We start from the raw sequence: 20,477 nt of genomic DNA, 5'->3' as shown, positions 1-20,477 counted from the left end.
TGCGTCCAGGCTGCCTTACAGTAAGTTGTGTGGCTATTAAAAATAGAACAAGATAAAAGAACATCTAGTCGAGGCTGTTCTTCTTGGGCTTTTTGCTGGCTCCTGTGCTTATATTATCTCCTAATTCTAAAGTGATGCTTAAGAGTGATGCGAAAGAGCAACAGTACTAAACAAGCATTGGCATAGCCAATAGGTCTCGCTTTTGGGACCTTATACGTATTTAGTTATGCAGCACAGTATCCTTGGTGCAACATCAACAACTGTTGCATGGCTAAACACTTAAGGTCCCAAAGGCGAGACCTATTGGCTATGCCAATGCTTGTTTATTTACTGTAGCCGCCACCGAGTATTAAATGACAAAGTGGGATAAGGTCATAGTATATCATCAAAAAGTATCCCGTAATGCAAAGCTTAAATATATTCAATCTAACATATTGCATAGAACCTACCTCACACCTGGTAAAATTAACGAAATATTCCCTTATTCATACACTGGCTGTCCTTTACCTTAAGTAGGATTAAAAGACATGCTGTAGCATTGGCCCGCTTTGACAGATTATTGGACAGACGTTCTTGATGAGCTGACAGAAGTGATGCGTCTGATCGAATGTATTTTTGCTCCGTCTATACAGATGGAAAAATGGACAACTCCCCTTGAAAACTATGCTGAGCTAGCGCTCACATCCAACAACATACTCTCTGCATATGTATCAACGCTAGAAATGCTAGGTGCTCTAAAATGACTCCATAACAACTTTAAATATTCATAGATAATTTAATTGGTTTATCATCGCTGCAGATGCCGTATTCTGTGTCTCTAGTATAGCGCGTGTACTCTGCAAGTATAGCCTCGTAGCACGTGGGCAGTAAGTGAAATACACATATGCACGCCTACCAATATTATGAAAACACTCTGTTTATCAATGTACAGATCACTAGGATATATTGCCATGGAGCCGGCCTGCCATACATTTTCTCGCAGCCTGCCATACATTTTCTCGCAGCTCCACCGCCTGGATGTTAATTTAAACGGTGTGCATGTGGACGAGAATAAACATCTGAAGTACACTTCACTCTATCACACTTCAGGGACTGGCACAACGTGTGTGTGCAGAGGTCTTTACGCGTCAGTTCGCTGACACAGGAGTGCAGTGCGCGTGCTCCCTGTGTGCAGATACATACAGTAGTGCAGATGCGATAGTCCCACTCAAGCTCTTTAAGTGTGGCCCATAATATGCCTCACTGGCACCAGAGCTGTCAGTGTGTGCAGTAGCCCCCACTGAGCCGATGTTTGTCCCTGCATTGCACTGTCAGTCTGCATCTCAGTGCAACTGCTGCATGTCGCTGCACCATGGACTGACATCGCTGCGAACACTAGCTTGACTCAGCCCCCTATGTGCATTACATATTTCTGAGCAGTTAGCTCTTCCGCGTTCTGACAGCGCACTGAGCTATGTGCACTGCTCTGTATCAGTGCTGGCTTCGCTGGCAGTGGCAAGACTCAGGTGCATGCACTTTGAGAAGGCTCGCTTGCGGTGGTATGAACCCCTGGGGAATACATCAGTACAGAAAGCCCTCCTTTAGGTCTTTGATGGAAAAACAAAAGTCCAAAACAAGTTGACACTGAAATGTAATGTGCACTGGAGAGTAATACAGTTTTGCAGTGTAAATCAGTAGTGCAGTGTCGGTAATGGCACTGTAAGTGGTACATCTGCAGACAAACTAATGCTCACATTGTTTCCTAAACAAAAACAGACTAGCAAAAAAAGTTAAACAGACCCACAAAGCGTTTCCTTTGTGGGAGCGAGTAGGGGCACCATCTGGTTGCAAGTTGATTACAACCGATGTCGACAAAGCTTGCTCCCGCAAGGGAATTTCCAAACGTTCGCGCATTGCCATTGAAAGCAATGCAAAGTCTGCATGTTTTTTGCAGAAAAAGCGAATAGATTCCAAGAGGTCCTCTCCTATGTAGCGCATGCACACTGCGTAGGTAAGACCTAAATACACAGGAAGAACGGTTCGATTTTGAATGGTCATTATACACCGGTGGATGGACAGTCTGCTTGGGACTATTGGCAGGTGGGAGATGTGTATTTCCCTGCATTTGCAGAACCAGTTTAGGTCGGGTGCCATCATGTGAGCTTCTCATGCTGTCTTTCAGATTCCCCCCCCCCCCCCCCCCCCCCTTTGCCTTGAGTGATCCTCTTTAAGCAGGGCTATCGCCACTTGTAGCATGCCCAACAGAAACACAAAACCATGTTCGCAGTCCTTGACTATCAGCAGTCGCATCTGACGGTAAACAGGAAGAGAGCTGCTCCCCTTCTGAACAACTCTTCACCCCATGACATACTTTGGTACTGCCCTTTTCTGCCATTCACCAAATGATAGTCTCAGGAAGACTAACCAGCAGTCCTCTGTACCAGAAAGAACCTGTTTAAATGTCTATAGTCTCATAATCAGCAGTCCTCTGTATCGGAGAGGATCTGTTAAAATTTCGTTGGAGAAGCGCGTCTCCTCCTTCCCCATGTTAGTGTCTGTGTTCCCTCCCTCCAGTCTCAGGAATGCCAGCAATAAGCTTACACTATCTGGTGCACATGAACAGGCTAGAAGCTGCCAAAATTGAACTTTGGGGCCTGTGTCACTCTCCTTCTCTCTGTCATTCACACATTGCAAATCACTTTCTCCACTAGTATACATGCCTATGTCTAGCTGCATGTGATCTCTGCATGAGAATTCCGGGTTTACCACAAAGCTCCCATTCACATGACCCAAATACAATGGTCTTGTCAGACTATATTTATTGCGAAACACTGTATGCTGCCCCCACCACTCTACAGTTGTGAAACCAGTGACCATTGTTCTCCTGTCACTGAGTGCTCGCTTGGGTTACCTCACCAGAACACGTCCATAATAAATTGCAATTTAAGGGTAGGCCTAGGCATTCACGCACTCACTGGATTAATGTGAGGCACACCAAACTCCAAAAGTTTGGTCACGTATGGCATGAACACAACTGTATCATTCGTGGGACATTCCTACCCCAGCACTAACAATAATCCAATATCCCGATAGTGGCTACTGTTGCAAGCATATCAGTGACAAAGTGGATGTGTAGGCTGCTGGTATGTATGAGGCTTGGTTACAGGAAGTATTTTGTTATCCGGAAAGAACTAAATACAGGGTATATTGGCAAGGTATTCTTGCATAACATTCAGGGAATTTACAAACCAAATGTCTCCTTCCTTTAGTTGTGCAGCTGCGTCACTTGGATTACATAACATTCATATGTTGCATGCTAAGCGCTGAATACAAACCCCACTGACGTTTTGCCAGGAAGATATTTGAAAGCCTCAAACCAACCTCATAGAAACCACATAGACTAAACAAACATTAACTCAACGGTTTTGTAAAACAAAGCCAGATTATAAACTAGGTCATGCGAGTCACTTAAGACCATGCATGCGAAATGCTTCTGTCGGTGCTACTTCCACTTTAACTCTTTCAATATTTTGTTTATCCTAACCCTGTGTACTCCTGTTATTTCGGGTACCTACCTAAAGTCATCTTTGAATTTTAGCACAATATTAAAGAAGTTGAAGGGAGTTCAATGGGTATCAACATTATGGGAGGCGAAAGTAAGTGACATTGTGCGTTTTCCAGCTTACCTTGTCTAAATACTGATAGTAACCCTTTTAAGAACACCGCCCTCCTAAAAAAACAGGTATGTTAGGAGTGCATGGAAGTGTCCCAACAGAACTGGAAGTAGGAATAAATCAAGCAGGTTCCTGGGATTTCTCCAAAGCATTAAATCTGTTTCATGCTATAAAACATTGCATCGGACCATGCAGTAACCTAGAATCCAAGATATCCTCCCTCCACCTCGTGTTCTGGATTATCATCAACCACGGGTTGATTGAGGAGTATTATTCGCGGCGGACTTTGCAGGTTTGGACCTAAATAAGCCATTGCGTAGCTAAGAGCAGCTTCATAGCCACATGTCTAACCAATTCAATAATAAGCAAGGGACCTACACATTTAGAAGAGTTTGGGATAAGAATATGACATGGACAAGAACTTTGTGGACAGCCAGACCATACCCCCCCACATTTTAAGAAGGCAGTATTTGACAATGGTGATCAGCATGATCTGTATAGTCTATCTTAGCCATCAGTAAATGTTGATATACCAATTGTCTTTAGTCCCTGTTGTGGTGTAATAGTTGATTAACATATGTACAAAAGAAGGGGTAGAAAACTGATGGTAGCATTTAAGGTTGTATGCCCTATGTACATTGGAATGGAGAAACATGGACCAGTTTCGCCAGTGGGAGAGATTAATTTAATAATTTCATCCATCACTTTGTTGTTTTTGCTAGTAACTCATTTAAAACAACTAGCCAGGTCTATTGCGGATGGTATCAACGAAATGAAGTGTAATAGTTTTGTGAAGCAATCCACTACTAGTGAAAGTGTAGTACCCTTGCAAAAGTAAATCAAAAGCGTAGGAACCTAGTGAGTCTGATAATTTAACAATACATTTCATTGATATCATATTTCAAGGTTGATGTGGTGTACACATTGTTGCAGTAATCCTGCTAGTCAAGTATGGGGAGACTTAGCTTGTGCACTGATGGAACAGTATTGGATATAATCCTTGATGGATTTTAGCGCTCTTGGCTTCCAGACGTGTGTTTTAGAAGTTCTTTTAACAGTGGTGGCAAGAGATATCTTGGCATTGGAATGCCGTAGCCTTAATGTAGAACATATTGTTGTAATCCCAGATTCAGTATGTCATAATAAATAATCCTTTTTTAGGTCGAGCCTAGCGCACGCTGACTGTAAAATGACCTCTTTGTATCACTTCAGCTTTTCAGCTAACTCTGGCTTGTGGCTTCATTGCGTGTGGCTTTCAAAAATTGAAAGCACGCAATTGGCCAAAGGCGGGTGCATGTCCCGCCTTCTTTCGAAACGTTTACTCCCATGGCCTAGGGATCTCGAGTGAGCAGCAGCATGGCCGGGTGCCAGCTACATTCCTGGAAGTCCGCATGGGCACTACACGTTTTGTGTGGCTTTACCCCTCCCTCGTTTCGCTCGGAGCACTCCCCCCTCCCACCCTTCAAGCACGCACACAGCTGTGGTTTTCTCAGGGCTAAGAGGCCTTGCACTGCGATACCACCACCTCCCGCCCCCTGTCCCTTCGTTCATCTGCAAGGATTCACAGACTCATTGCTTTTAAGTTTTGGACAAATTAATATTAGGGCAGCTCTCTTTTTTGCTTCCATTGCTGCCTGTTTGTGTGTGTCTTTCCCCCCCTCTCTCGTTGGGCCCGGTGCCCTCCCCCACCCTCCAAGCACACACACGGCTGTGGGTTTCCCAGGGCTACGAGACCTTGATTTGCGACCTCCTCCCCCCCTTTCTACCCCCAAGCACTACCCCCGTTGACTGCCTCTCCACTCCAGCAGCGGCATTTGCAGATCGTTAACCCTTTTCCCCCATAGCCGAGCTTAGCCGGTCAGCTTGTTGCTGGAGTTTGGGTTCTCTATCACTTTAAAGAGTAGATTTGTGTTAAAATCAGGTTTCTCTTCCTCTGAATAAGTTTTGTTCCAGCCTAAAGCCCTCCTTCCCGATACTACGTCACTCGCACTTCGTTTACGACCTAATTATCGCCCTTCCTTAAGACACTTTACACAGCAGCGCAAGGGACAAAGATGTCAGATTTATAACAAAATAGTTTATCTTTCAGATTTTTAACAGCATCTACAATGTATAAATTCTTCTCAGTTAAAAGGAAAACTTTAATTCTTCTCACATTAAAACAAATACCTAGTAGATCATTAGTTGTCAAAAGATTATTCTATATCGATCATTTTAGCAAAACACAACTTGATAAGACAATCAATTTATACCAATAATAAAAGCAGATAAAATCACAAATCCTTTATTGACCCCTAGGACCATGTCTGCAAAAAAAGGAAGCTTGGCAGGCTGACAAAATGTTTGATGCAAGCAACAGGGGGGACTAATTTAAGACATTGGGGGATCCCGGATTTCCTGTCCAATCAGAGTGAGCTGCCAAATCATTGGGTTAAGTTAGGAGCCAACTGTCTGCTGTTATATTTTTCCGCCACTTTCAGAGAAGTTGGGAACCCCACAAAGAATGTGCGGGTCAAAAAAAAGCCATGAAGGGGTAGGATTGTGTGTCCCTTCCAAGCTGGATACATGGAGTCCCATAGACCTGAGCAGATTAACTGAGGCACTGCAGATTCTTACAGCCTTCTGTTTTACCTTTCTGAGTCTTTGCACTTCTGCCCGGCTTATTGGATGGCATTTTTTGGGCCTTGGGGTATCGAAGTTTTTCACCTTAGAGGAGAGTCCAGATTTCCTGTTACATCAGAATGGCACACCTCTCACACATTTTTAACTTGTTCGGCTGTGTAAACATGCACTAGCTTAGATTGGATTCGACCAAATGGGTTTCCCATCCCACTCCTTCAGAACTGGGGCAACCATGGCTTCTCTGGTGACATGCATGCCTCCCACAGTGATTACCAGGCTAGGGAGGTGGATGTCCAACTTTTTTTGACATTATATGAGACTCTAGTTTCTTTAGCCACTACTGCAACGTCCCCTTGTGTTTCCGATCGCTTGCATATTTGCATGTTAAGCATGGATGGGGACTTTTTCTCTCACTGTTTTTGTCTTTCAGAGTTCTCCGCCGAGATGGGTCAATATCAATCAATGTGGCTATGCGTGAACTCGCAGAGTACGTCAGAGGTTCGGGGTTCTAGCATGTAGGCAGAGCAGTTACGTGTTGGCTTAGGCGGTTTGGTGTTTGTGGACTCAAGCTGCACCACTTATTGGTTTTCCTGGAAAGTGCCTTGGAGGTTGGGATGATCCTAATATCTTAAGGGAGACTAAGACTGACATTTTTTAGATCTAAGCTATTTAGAGTGAAGAAGCATCTCCCAAAAGTCTCAATCTTCTTGCCAGAAATTATTCCAAGGCAACATGGCTGGATGGGCCTAGCCACAGAGCAAATAATGAATTCTTGAAATAATTGAATAATTCAGTTCAGAAGCTTTTTGCAGGTTTCTCATTGAGGATTGGATGCTAATGTTAAGAGGGACCCATTTTTGGTACAGGAGGTCCAATTCACCAGTGACCTCCTGGTCCTGTGGTTGAAAAATGTCACACAATGCTACAATGGGCTATTCTGGACATGTTACTACTTTTGGTGTCATCCTCTAGATGGGAATATGATTCTCGGGTCATGGGGCTAATGAGAATTTGCCTAGCCTTAGTGCTGGTAAGTTCCAATTCTATTAAGGACTCGGAGGCGAGGATTATGCCTTCTTTCTTCACATTTATTATTTTTCACAGCAGCAAGAAAGACCAAAAAACTACTTTTCCCATGAACACTTGGGAAACCGGAAAAACAAACATGTCCTTTGTCGGTCTTCACAACACTGACAGCTCCCATCATGCTCCACTGCTGCTGCCTCTTTCTTCGCGCGAAGCCCAAGTTCCGGCAAACGCGCGCGTCTTGTTTGGGACCCTCATTCCCTGCAAAAGACCACGCTGTCAAAACTGCTCTTCCCTGTCGCATAGCAAGCACCTTAAAACATAACAGTGCAAAGCAACAGTATCCATGAATGCAAACTTCATAAACTCATTACTTACAGTACATACGGGGAGGGTCCGCTTCTTGGAAGCCATTGGGAGGGATAATCCTCGCTTCCGAGTCCTTAATAGAATTGGAACTTACCAGCACTAAGGCTAGGCAAATTCTCATTCTATGTCAGGACCGGAGGCTTCGGATTATGCCAGTTCAAAGCTTGTCGACCACCAGCCCAGCCACTTCTAACACTGGCTTAAAGTAAAACCTCCTAAACGTGGAATCTGAGGACCAATCAGCTGCTCTCATCAGATCTTCTAGCCGAGCACCAAGTGCAAAAGCTTTGGAGGCCATAGCACCCCTTGCTGAATGCGCACCCAACTGTTTGGTGTCAAGCCCCGCCTCCTGCATCACCCAACGCACCCATCTGGTGATTGCTTGGGAAGGAACAGCCTTCTACGGTTTCCGTAGGGCAATAAGAAGCTGACGTTCGCCCGGTGGGCGAGTATCTTCGGTCAAATCTTCGTAAGCACGGAGGCACTGCACAACTACAGTTTATGGGAGTCTGGGAAAGCTGGGTATGAAATAACCTGTGTTAAGGTCTTAGTGCGCCTGCTCACTGTAATAGTGACCCCGTCAGGGGAAAAATCTCTGGCCGTGATGTCAAGAGCTCGAACGTCCGAGACTCGCCTGCAGGACACCAGGCACAGCAACATCGCCAACTTAGCCGTGAGCTCTTTACGGGAAAGAAATCTGTTCGCTTGCCAGGACAGAAATAAATTCAAAACTCTATTAATGTCCCACAGGACAGAGTAACGCGGTTCCGGTGGCAGCGAAAGGCGGATCCCTCTCAAAAGCCTACACACCAGCGGATGTTCCCCGATCGGGGAACCCTGCACCGGATCATGGCCCGCCGAGATTGCAGAGCGGAAAGTATTTATGGAACGGTAGGCTAGACCCTCTTCCGCCAATCCGGCAAGGAAGTTAAGGACCTGCACTACATCTGTCCCCACGGGATCAAAACCCTGTCGCACACACCGACGCCATCTATGCCACGCTGATTGATATCTCTTAGTCATGCTGACCGCCCAGGCCTTAGAAAGCAGGTCCTCTGTCTTTCCCGAAAGGCCTGGGAGAGACCAGCGACGCCGGAGATCCTCTAAGCCATCAGCCTCAGAGAGCCGTCCTGAACTAGCCGTTGGGGAATCCGGTCCGGATTGAGAAGGATGTGAGGAGATTGGGGGAGTAGGATTGGAGAATCCCAGGAAAGTTCCAGAAGAACCGGAAACCCCACTTGAGATCTCCACCATGGCGTAATCATCACCACCTACCCCGACTGGCGACGCAACAACGCTGACACACGCGTTATCATCGAAAACGGGGGAAACTCATACCCCTTGTTCGCCCGACCAGTCCTGAAAAAGGCATCTGTCGCCTCCGCAGACGGGTCCGGGCGCCAACTGAAATACCTGGGCAGCTGATGGTCCAGACGTGACTCAAACAGGTCCACTGAGAAGGGACCCCACCTGGCCATCTGCTGGGAGAACACTCGAGGATCCAGTTTCCACACGCTGGCATCCAATAGGTGTCAAGAGTGCCAATCAGCCACCTCGTTCTGCCGATCTGGCAGATACTCCGCCGTGACGGACACCTGATGATCCAGGCAAAAATGCCAAAAGTCCTTTGCCAGGTCTGCCAACAACTTGGATCTGGTGCCACTCAGGTGATTGATATATCGGACCGCCGATACATTGTCCATCCGAAGGAGAACACAGGACTGCACTCTGTCCTTGGTCCAACACTGGACCGCGAAGGATCCCGCCAGCAACTGTAAGCAGTTGATATGCATAGATTGCTCGAGGGTGGACCAAGCGCCCCCAGTGGAGAAATCTCCACATCTGGCTCCCCAACCCGAACGACTGGCGTCTGACTCTATCACGATATCTGGGGCGGAGCCGAAAATCGCACGACCATTCCAGGCCTCCATGTGCGACAGCCACCACTGCATCTCGTCCCTCACCTCCTCCAACAATGGAATCAGCTGAGAGTACGTGAGGCCTTTCCTGAGATGGAAAGCCTTCAGACTCTGCATGGCCCGATAATGAAGAGGGCCCGGGAAGATGGCCTGTATCCAAGACGATGGCAGGCCCACCAGCCGCGCAAGCTGACGCAAGGAGATCGGTTTCGCCAGGGTCTGGCGCAACTCGTACCTGATCTTCGCCATCTTCCTGGCGGGAAGACTCAAGGTGGAGGACACCGAGTCGATGTTTAACCCGAGATTAGTCACGCACTGGGAAGGAACCAAAAGGGACTTCTTCTCGTTGATGACGAAGCCCAAACCTTGTAACAGGTCGATCGCAAATTGCAGCTGGGGCACCAGCTGTACCGGACACTGATCCATGAACAACATGTCGTCCAAATACACCATCAGTCTGATACCCCGCACTCTCAAGGCCTCCACCACCGAGCGTAGCACCTTTGTGAAGCACCACGGGGCCGAGGAGAGCCCGAAAGGCAGCGTGATGAGTTTTTAAACTTGACCGTCCCACCGGAACTGGAGGAAACGTCGGTGAGGAGGAAAGACCGGGACCGCCAAATAGGCGTCATTCAAGTCTAGCCTGAACATCCAGTCTGACAGACGCAGCGCATCCCGCAGGAGGTGGATACCCACCATCTTGAAATGCGATACACCAGCTATTCGTTGAACCCCTTCAGATTGACCGGTCGACGACCCCTGTCGACCAAAAAGAGGTTGCTGAGGAAACAGCCTGGATGTTCGCATGCGCAACAAATAGCCCCTTTGTGGAGGAGGGCGGCAACCTCTTCGCGCACAAAGTCTGCATCGCGCTGCGAGAAAGTAATGTGGCTTGGATGTTGACGCTGACACGAACGGCCATGGAACTCCAGCTGGAAGCCCTGAACAGTCTGCAGCACACAAGCATCGCTTGTAAGGGAAAACCACGCTGGGAGAAACTGCGCTAAGCCCCCCCCCTTCCCGCAAACTCGCAGAGGGTAACACACTCACCTCTTCCAGCACCTTGTTGCTGGCCTCTTTGGCCTCCGCAGCCACAAAACTTCTGTCCTCTAATGGGATAAAAGTTGTTGAAGCGGGCAATGTCCTGAAATTGCCCGCGTCCGGAGCCTTGTCCTCTGTCTGCGCCGTTGCCCCGGCCGAACGACCGGCCCCTGCCACGTCCGGCCTCGTCAAAAACACGAGGGGCAAAAACCTTTTTAATATTGGACTGAGCCCGGACCAGGGAAGTAAACGTGGCAACAAATTTGCAGAGTTCCTTTTATAAACTGGTCTCCGAACAGACCACCGCGCCAGCCTCTGAGGATGCGAGGTCACCCATCTTCGGGTCAATTTTAATCAACATTGACCTCCTTCTCTCTGTAGAGAGCGCACAGTTAGGGTTGCCAAGGAAAATAATGGCGCGCTGCGCCCAATTGGACAGAACTTCTGGGGGGATGAGATCACCCGACACCATGGCTTCCTCGGCTATGTTGAGGATCTTGGTCATTGGGCCAACCGCGTGCAACAGCTTGTCCTGGCAAGTACGCCAGGACCTATCTATACCTTTTCCAGGGTCCTTGACAAATTTAGCCAGGAAAGTTGCCATCTTGGGGTCAATGTGAGGTGTCAAACCTACTTTCCCCTCTAACGAAGGGTCGGGGACACTCCGCCCTAAGGTGGCTTCGAGCATCCTTGTCAACAGGCTTACGGAGACGGTTCGCCACCTACTGGGCCACCTTACCCCCAGGGACCCAGTCCGAAGACCTGGTGTGGACAATGTCATCCGGGTCCAACATGTCTGAAGGACCCGCGGATGAGGAAGGCTGGGACGGAAGCCACAACCTCTAAGAGCAGGCCTCTTCCTCCGAATCTGGAGAGTCATCATCCTGCTGTGGCTCCGGAGACCTAGTACGTGGAGGGAGGGGGGGGGGCACCTCTGCAGGGAGGACTGGCACAGGTTGGGACCCTTCATGCGCCATAAACGCGCTTTTAACCTTTGCGAACGCCGCCGGATCAACCCTGTCCATACAAGGTTTCTTGGGGGGAGGAGCAGGGGACGGGTCTGGAGTCCCTGGAGTCCGGGGTCTGGGGCTGGGGCAGGCGCGGGAATAAGGGAGGCAATCTTTGCATATGCCTCATCCAACCTCGCCGAAAGCCGCTGCTCCAGGGGGATCATGGCCTGATCCACCGCCCTATAGATGGAATCATCCACCGCTTGATAGAAGTCCTCATCCCATGAGGAATAATTCTGAGGGTCTTCCTCATGGTACTGGCCTGACTCCCCCTGCATAGCGGGGTAAGTTGAGCTCAGCAGGATCAGAGGTACAGCCAGCTAATTCACAGCACCCTCTCAGGTACTAAATGAGGCCTGGGAGCAAGCCCAGAAAAATATGGGGGCACAAGGCACACACTTAAGGGACAAGCCCTGGGGACGCTGCAGCCCTTCAAATCACAGGGCACCACCCGGCAAAGCGCCCCCGTGCCACATCCCAGCGCTATTCCGACCCCTCGGGGTGTCACTGTCACAAAAGCCATACAACCCTATGCAGGGCGTTCATGTGGGGTGATAAGCTTAATTGCGACCCAAACAGGTGTTAACCGGGTGGCCAGGCGTAGCAGCTGTCACTTGTCGCCAAACGCGCGAAAAAACGCAGATTTTTGAACGTTTTACAGCGCGATAACGAGCAAGGAGAAGCCTGCCCCCTAGCGGCGTAAGTAGCGCACCGCACTCCTAAGGGCCGAAAATCGTGTCAGGAGCGCTAAAAGCGGCCCATAATTTCGAGGGGAATCTGTGGGGTGTAAACACACAAGCGCTGAGCCAGGACTCAACGAAATGAGCACAGTCCCCAAAACCTCAGGAGAGATAAGGAAAAACACTTAACTTGCTGCTGAGCAGCGAAGAAAGAGGCAGAGGAAGCAGCAGTGGAGCATGATGGGAGCTGTCAGTGTTGTGAAGACCGACAAAGGACTTAAGTTTGTTTTTCCTGTTTCCCAAGTGTTTATGGGAAAAGTAGTTTTTTGGTCTTTCTTGCTGCTGTGAAAAATAGAAAAATAATAAATGTGAAGAAAGAAGGCATATTCCGAAGCCTCAGGTCCTGACATAGAATTGGAATGTGACACGCCTGCTGGTGGTCTAAAATCTCTACTTCTACCCGTGGGTTGCTTGTAGTGTCATTTATATGGGGCGGTGGAGAGCTAGTTATGGTCATAAATCCCCAATTGGAGGGGGGGTGCAATATTCCTTTACCTTGTGTCAGACTAGTTTTAAGCTGCTTTGTGCTATGTATCATGCAAAAAATATGAAGGGGCTTCAAACTTTAAGTGTATGCTTGTTGGCATGATGTGCCTTGCCCGTTTAAAGGAATGTCAATTGTTGGCGGTATGCTTCATCCCCTCAAGAGTATGTAAGAAGAACATTTAAAATTGATGGATAATGTGATTGTCACGGGGTTATGATTGCAAGATATATGTATTATAGCTTGCTCCATCTATAATGTTGTCCACACAGCAATATATACACAAGGTTTGTCTTTTATTGTGTCTATGGCTATAAAATAAGTTTTAATTAAATTGTGCCAAGTCTGTAGACCACAATCCTGCGGCCTCTGTCTTAGAGTTCCTTCAATTAGGAGGGTTTTAAACGATCCGGGGAGCAATAGGACTGGCCTCTATGTGCAGAGGTGAGCCCAACCTTATAGCAAACACCCACTCACACCACTATATAAGTGGCAAAATGTACAGGGGTGGCTCCTCCGTTTAGGCGGAGGAGCATTGCCACAGAGATAGAAACATAAAATGGTAATAGTCAATTAATTACCATTTTATTTTTTATAACCCCCACCACCCACCCCCTCCCTGAGCCGAGCGTCCCAAAGGGGGGTGGGGCTAGTGAATTCAGCAGCAGAAAGAAGTTATGGGCAGAATACTTTAAGTTCAACGTGCGCATGTCCTTTTGGGCGGCTATCTTGCGACAGCCAGCAGACATGCACATTTTAAATCTCTCCAACCTAGCTGTTTCTAAAAGCTGAGTAAGGGACAGAATAGAGCTCCAGTGTCTTCTGGAGCAGCAAGAGAGGCCGCTCCCTCCAATCCTGGTGCTGCTCTCATGCAGCATCAAGAGGCCGCTCCCTCCAATCCTGGTTCTGCTCTCATGCAGCATGAGAGCAGCACCAGGATTGGTTACAGCAGTTTTTACTGGAGCCTGCCTGCCTGGTGAAAACCCGAGCAAGGGGGAGGATGTAGCCAGGAAGGTAAGTGGGTTTATTTTATCTTTACTTATTTTTTTACTTTTATTTTCGTCCTCAACACCCTGCTTGCATGCCAGCCGCCACTGAAAATGTGAAAAAAGCTACAAGGGCTAAGGTGGACTTCTATTTGTGTCATCCTCTAGATGGGAAAATGATTTGCCAGACACCGGGGTGCATGAGGGGGTGCATGGAATGCTGGTGTCTTGGACCTTGTAGCTCTACACCAGGCTTGCCTGTAGTCTAATTTATATGGGGCAGTGGCTAGCTAGTTAAAGTCTCTGTTGCAAATAAAAAAGAAAGAGAGAACAGTAACCATAGAGATTTCATTACCCTTAATAGCGAAGGGGAGTGCATGGTAGATTTGTTTTTTTGTTATTTTATTTCAAAGTGCTTGTTAGATGTGAGTGGGTTGAGGATGCTCTTCACAAATGCATCTAAGAAGTCCTGGGCTAAGAAGGTCATTCTTTATTCTGTTCTTTACCTCGCTCTAAGTTATCCATACTGCAGTATTGAAATGCTTACTTGTTTTATTGTGTTTATGGCTAAGACCATCTTGTTTTGATTAATTTGTGCTACGTATTGTATTGTACACTTGTATAGCACAGACTGTCACCCTATGGGTATCCTGGTGCTTGGAAAACCTAATCAGTTGGAATCGGCAGAGAGCGGGTCTTAGAAGTCTCAGATTTGAGCAAATAGCCAAGTCTTTAGACTCTTTCTGAAACCCATCAGAGTTGGCTTGCCTGATGTTCTGAGGTAACTCATTCCACAGGTGGGATGCTACTGTACTGAAAGCCCTACCTCCCATCCTAGATTTCTTAAATCTGGTAGTTGTTGCCAGACTCGCACTGGACGAGCGAAGGAGCCTGGTGGGCTTGTACCAGGTAAATCTTTCTTGCATAGATAGAGGTCTCATACTGTGCAGTGCTCTGTATACAATGCAGATTGATTTAAAGGTGACTCTGTCCCTTATGGGCAACTAATGAAGATCTCTCAAAGCCATTGTGGTAGAGGAGCTGCGCGGTCTATTAAGTGCCAGCTTTGCCGCTAAAGACTGGACTCTGCACAGGATTATGCTCCTCCCCACCAAGGGTCTAGCCTTATTGGGTAGGAGAGGACCACAGTCCCAGATGCCCGTTTGTCATTTCTGTCATTCTTCACAGCTGCCAATTTTCCCAAGTCCAAGAAGTACTACTTCAGTCCAAGTGTTTTCAGGTCTCGGCTAGCGTGGCTGCGCACATGAGTAGCTCGCTCGGCAAAATTTATTGTCTAGGAGTACTTTTACAAAAGGGCTTTAAGCTCAGCCCCTCTTTCCATTGGGTAGCGTCAGCGTTTATGGTAAATGCTTGCTTCCCATTGGAAAGGAGGTTTTTTCGTTGCCTTCCTTTTGCTTTTTCCCTTACTGGCTCTCCTGATTCACGGCAGACTTTTCTTATCTGCTTTCTTATCAGGGCTTCCTGCAACCACGTGCAATGCAAATACGCCTCTATATCTACTACAAGATGCTCTAGCCTGTCACAGAGATGAAACAACACCTTTTGGCCCTGCGCCTCCAACTAGGTTCCTCCTCCTGCGCTATTGCTTCTATCTTTCCCCTAAAGAATGCCCAGAGAAATTCCTACTAGAGTACTACGCAGAGGTCCTGCATTGTCCTGACCCTGTGGTGGTGGTGGTGGCTGGCTACCTCAATCTAGTGATGAATGGGGAGCTGGGTTATTCTGGTTCTCGTTCTGGGGGTGCGGGTGCCCTTTCAGCAAGAGGTAGGGACTGGCTGCACGATGCCGGGATGCCTGGCGCTGTCTGCACCCGAATGAAAGATTATTCATATTCGGCCGCACACAAGACATATGCTCGTCTTGACCACTTTCTAGTCACCCCAGCTCCTTGGTCCTTGGTCACAGGATCTACTATTGAGGCAAGGACCCTCTCTGATCATGCGCACATTACCCTGTCCTTACTTCCCCTCTGAGCGTTTTACTTCTGCTTTGCGATGGCGCCTGCAAGACTCCTTACTTAGGTCCCCAACTGTAGTTGCGGATATTAGGCGTTGCATTACTGTCTATATAGCAGCTAATGACGGAGGGGACAAACCACTCTCCTCGGTATGGGAGGCGCTTAAATTAGTTGCAAGCTGTACTCATAGCCAGAACTGCCTATGACAACAAGCCCAGACAAACGATGCGCGTGGATTTAGAGGCGATGGTTAGAGAGTTAGAGGCCATACATAAGCGCACGGGCGCTCCTCGAATGAATGTATGTTGTTATCCTGCAGTCTTTTTCCCCGCAGGGAATCACAACGCGGTCGTTGCAACGACTGCGTTGTGATTCCGCATACCATTACACCGCAAGCCAGACAAACGACTTGCGGAGGGGGGATTGCTAACTTACTATTCCAACTCCAGTCTGTGCGGACAATAGGGAAGGCGTTGGATTTTAAATCCAACACCTCCCCCCCCCCCCCCCCCCTCCCTTCTGCAAGTCGTTCCTACTCGCGGAGTAATGGTATGCGAAATCACAATGCGGTCGTTGTAACAACCACGTTGTGATTCCCTGCAGGAAAAAAGATTTGTGGTAAACGTTGTTTATCTCCCCGCATATGGCGACAACTAGAGAAAGAATGCCTCGAGCTTCGCTGTCTCGATCTAGCCTGCGCTCAACATGCTTGAAACGTAAATACTTTGTGGGCTTCAACAAAGGGGGCTGTATGTTGGCACACTGCCTACGCAGCTCACTTGGTTTCAACGCTCCGTGATGAATCTGGTCAATCCCCTCTCTGGCGACGCCCACATAGTATCGGCCTTTCACTCCATTTATAACTTACTCTACGCGCCACATTCCTCCCTGCACCCGGATCCCTCGGACTACCTCAGAGGCAGCGGTGACTCCCTTGCCTACAGGCGAAGCAGATGCTAGGAAGGCACCTATATGCACAGAAATATTATCTGTAATTGCACGGCTGAAACTACAGAAGACCCCAGGGCCCGTTGGCTTCAGTGCCCTTTTTTATAAAATGTATTGCCCGGAACTTGTGCCTTTGCTAACCCATTTATTTAACGCCGTTGCAGACATGGGGAACCTCACCATATCTATGCTGCAGGCCTTTATTTCAGTTATCAACAGAATAGAAGGGGGTTCCCCAGTGGGATAGTTAGGATATTGGCAGGAAAAGGAGGGGAAGTAAAGAGCTGAATAGAACAGAGGTACCCTGCCAAGGTAGATTTCTAGGTCCCAGGGGGGGATCCTGAAGATGATGGGGGTGGTGACCACGAGCTATGTATCAGAGACAATGGTACACCACACAACTTCAGTACATCTTTTTATGAAAATAGAATTTGTTTATTGATAAAGCAGTGGCTCAGACATGAATCCATGTACAAACTTCAGGACAAATGTGCAAAAGTGGATAAAACATTAAATATAAAACAAGTCAAAGTTGATCTTCTCGGAGAACATCCATGTGGATCACGTGTGATCCACATGGATGGCCTCTAGTGTAGTCGCTGTAAAAATATCCTGCCCACATTGTTTTGCCTCCATGTTATTTTAGTCGTAGCAGCTTATAAATTTGTTCCCTGCAGGCCCCTATGTACCCCAATGATCTAATGTGTATGAGTGCATGATTATAGTGAGGTAGTGTGAAAGTGATTGTCTGTTGAATGAATGACTGTGGAAGTGTGTGGGACATGAACTATGGTCTGCCAATAAATCTTTTCCAGTATTTAAGCTTGGAGTGCCGTCTACTTTCTTTCAAAAAGAAAAGCAAGTGTTCGTCGATGTAAACGCGGCTCACCACCGCAAGACGCCAGCACCCGGGACGTGGGCGAAGCGACGGCGGTGACCGTTCTGTGAAGCAAGTTAATGTGGCCGTTTGCCCGCAGTTGAAGAAAATCCATAAAGGTGCCCTAATCGTGGAACCGGGATTGTTTATTGTACGGAGGAAACGTGCTTGCAACCTGCCCGACCTGTGAGACTGCGGCACGCCGGCCGGCTACTGCGGATATCCGGAGAGGGTAAGTGCTGCTCGCACGAGCACTCCCAGATACGAACTGTATTATTTACACCTCTGTCCCGTTTGGAGCTACTGAGGCAGACCCCCGAGAACTGCGTTTCACCCCAAGAAAAACTGCTGATTAACACGCAGCGCGTAGCGAAGGTGCTATTAACTCTCCCACTACCATGTCCCAAATTGCGTAGAGAGAGAGAAGCGGATGATGTTTTTAAAAGCCTGAATACAGTAACGAAGAAACGGGAAGGCTTGGTAACCCAGCAAACACCTATGAGCAATTTACAGACATTATTTCAACAATTAGAAAAAATCCAAGAACGAGAAATAAGGAAGTGGTGGGAGGCTACGTCACTCCAAAGATATGTAGACTGCAACAGTCCCTAGGGGTCTATGGATTTTTACAATTCTTCCTATGAGAACCCGGACCCCCAATTATTAAAAGATTGGGCAGCTTACACCGCGGACTCCAGCAAAGGCATGCTGTTAATGTTGATAAAATACGCATGGAGTGATGGGGATAAAGCCCTCGCCGAGATCCAGAAACTCGAGGAAGCAATCGCAAAAGATTAAGGGCCCGGTCGGTAACGGCCGAAAATCGGTATTTTCGGCCGTTACCGATCGGTAAACAGGTGAATGGCATGTAGGGGGCATTATTTTACCGAATCGGTAAAATTACCGATTCGGTAATTTTACCGATTCGGTAAAATAAAAAATCGGTAACTTTACCGATTCGGAGCCACCCATATGTAGGTGGGACTCTTCAGAGTCCCAGGAGCCCTTAACGAATCAGTATTTTACCATCAAATCCAATTTGATGGTAAAATACCGATTCCGGTGTGCATGCACATGTGTGCATGCACACCTATGCCATGTGACAGGCATGCCATGTGACAGCCATGTGCCATGTGACAGGCCTGCCACATGGCACCCGTGCCTGTTTTGGGGGTGCCAGAGGGTGTCAAAGTGACACCCCCTGCACCCTTGTGAAATTCGGTATTTACCGATTCGGTAAATACCGAATCGGTAATGCCCATTCATTCCTATGGGCTTCAAAGCCCATAGGAATGAATGGGCATTACCGATTCGGTATTTACCGAATCGGTAAATACCGAATTTCGGTAATGCCCTTCAAAGCCCATAGGAATGAATGGGCATTACCGATATGGTATTTACCGAATCGGTAAATACCGAATTCATCCGATTCGGTATTCCAGCACATCTGGAATACCTGCATGTCGGACCCATTGATTTACCGATTTTAAATTACCGAATCGGCAAAATTCGGTAATTTAAAATCGGTAAATCGTTCCTACCTACATCTAGCCCAAAGATACTAAAACCACGGATGACTTGCTTGCGAAAATGCAAAAAAATATGAAAATGGGATAAAGAAAAGGAAGCAAACAAAGTTCCAAAGGGACGAGCAAGATTATCTGACTGGTTGGATACTCACCTTTGTGAAAACATTCGATGCCACCAGAAAAAGACTTGCACAGGGGGTCCAACCGGCAACAGCCACCATTACATCTGAGTCCGAAGTATCGACATCGGAGGATGAATCCACTAGGACTAGTGGAAGGAAAGATACGGACCTACCACCGCATGGCCTTTTTTAGACGAATTTCAGGTCATGAAGGAAACGCGACAACGACCACAGCCCCAGAGGCAAAAAAAGCAGCCGCAAAAAGAGGAGGAAAACCAGGTGCGGCAGAAGGGGCCGCACAAGGTGCAACGCCTATGGTAACTCGCAGGAGGGGGAGATGGTAAAACAGGAAAATACCATCATAAACCTCTCTCAAAGAAAACTTACAAAACATGAAGAGAAGGTGTTGAAGAAAGGAATGACCTTCTGCCCAACTGCTAAATTCGATCCAGTTCAAACTAGAATTGATATCTTTAAGTTTGTGCGCAAACTGAAATTGGACAAAATATTTGCTTCCCGCCCACAACCAGGATTGACAACAAACATGGAAACAACGATGGAATCTGGTAATGATCTCACTGACAATTACTTACCTCTCCTTCGAGTAACACACTCATTGGCAGGAATGGTGGAAGTGCAAAGTTCAAATGAAATATTCAGGAGAGAAGAAATTGTTCAAAAGAGAGATCCCAGCAACTTGAAAAGAAAATTAAGATTCCTACCGCATGTCACACATGACGGCATCGATGTCTGTAACGATGCGATCCTACAAGATCTGGTTAAAATGACAACCAAAAAAACTGAAATGACAAGATACAACTCAAACATCTCGAGAATGGAATGGAAAGCCATCAAATCACTCAAGGAGGACAACACAATCTAAATCAAACCCTCTGACAAAGGGGGGAACATTGTGATTTTCAATAAAGAGCAATACAAACTAGAAGCTTTAAAACAACTACAAGATAAAGACTGCTATGAGAAAATTAACAAAAAGGATTTTGAGAAATGCACCTCGGATTACCATGCATTGCTGAAGGGGTGGTTGTGCGAAGGAATGCTCAGCAAAAGTGAATTTGAGTATTTATATTGCGAACATCCAATTATCCCAATCTTTTATCACCTGCCCAAGGTGCATAAAGACATTAAGAATCCACCGGGGAGACCTATTGT

This window comes from Lissotriton vulgaris, chromosome 2_1, assembly GCF_964263255.1.
Source record: "Lissotriton vulgaris chromosome 2_1, aLisVul1.2, whole genome shotgun sequence".
Classification (NCBI taxonomy): Eukaryota; Metazoa; Chordata; class Amphibia; order Caudata; family Salamandridae; genus Lissotriton; species Lissotriton vulgaris.
Note: the sequence above shows the minus strand (reverse complement) of the source record.